Source organism: Tupaia chinensis, unplaced genomic scaffold (genome assembly GCF_000334495.1).
Source record: "Tupaia chinensis unplaced genomic scaffold, TupChi_1.0 Scaffold144741_1, whole genome shotgun sequence".
Lineage (NCBI taxonomy): Eukaryota > Metazoa > Chordata > Mammalia > Scandentia > Tupaiidae > Tupaia > Tupaia belangeri.
In genome coordinates, this window is record NW_006204601.1 from 1,130,558 (window position 1) to 1,131,225 (window position 668).

The following is a 668-nucleotide window of genomic DNA, read 5'->3' on the forward strand; positions in this document are numbered from 1 at the left end:
ATCACGATGTATTTTTCCATGTTTTTCTTTGTAAAAATGCATCATGACTTTCTCGACAACCCAATAATTTTATCTATCCATCAACATTCTTATTTTCATTCTTTTTAGTTTGCTGTAGGGCAAACTAAACTGCCTTAACCACCAGGCTACAGAGCCAGCCTACCCTCTTATTCATTCACTGCACAAATATTGATTACAAACTTCTCTGGTGCTCACTTCAGCAGCACATATATTAAAATTAGAATGATACAGAGATAAGCATGGCCCCTGAGCACAAACCTCTCTGTGCGAGAGGCATTATCTTAAACACTCAGACATTCGGCAAACAAAACAAGTATCTTTCCGTATCTTTCAGTCTAATGGGGAGACAGACGATAAACAGGTAAACTTTTAATCCTTCAAAACTAGACATGGTAGATACTATTACCCCACTTTTTAGAGAGCTTTTTGCTATAGGATGTGTGTGCTCCCCAGAGAGACAAAGAGACGGAAAGCAAGAAACCCCCCTCCAGGGGGAATCGCCACACTGCAATCCCTTCTCCTCCAGTCTCCTCTTGGGATTTTGGGCACGCACACACACATACCTGGAATGAGTTTTAAACTGCCAGGTCCAGGAATCAAACCACCATCAACTATGTAGGCGTTCAGCAATGTAACCATTATACCAT

General features: G+C 41.2%; 1 pseudogene; it reads left to right on the forward strand.

Moving 5' to 3' along the window:
• Window positions 1–208: 208 nt before the first annotated feature.
• On the forward strand, window positions 209–307 carry LOC114005881 (uncharacterized; annotated as a pseudogene).
• The last annotated feature ends 361 nt before the right edge of the window (window positions 308–668 follow it).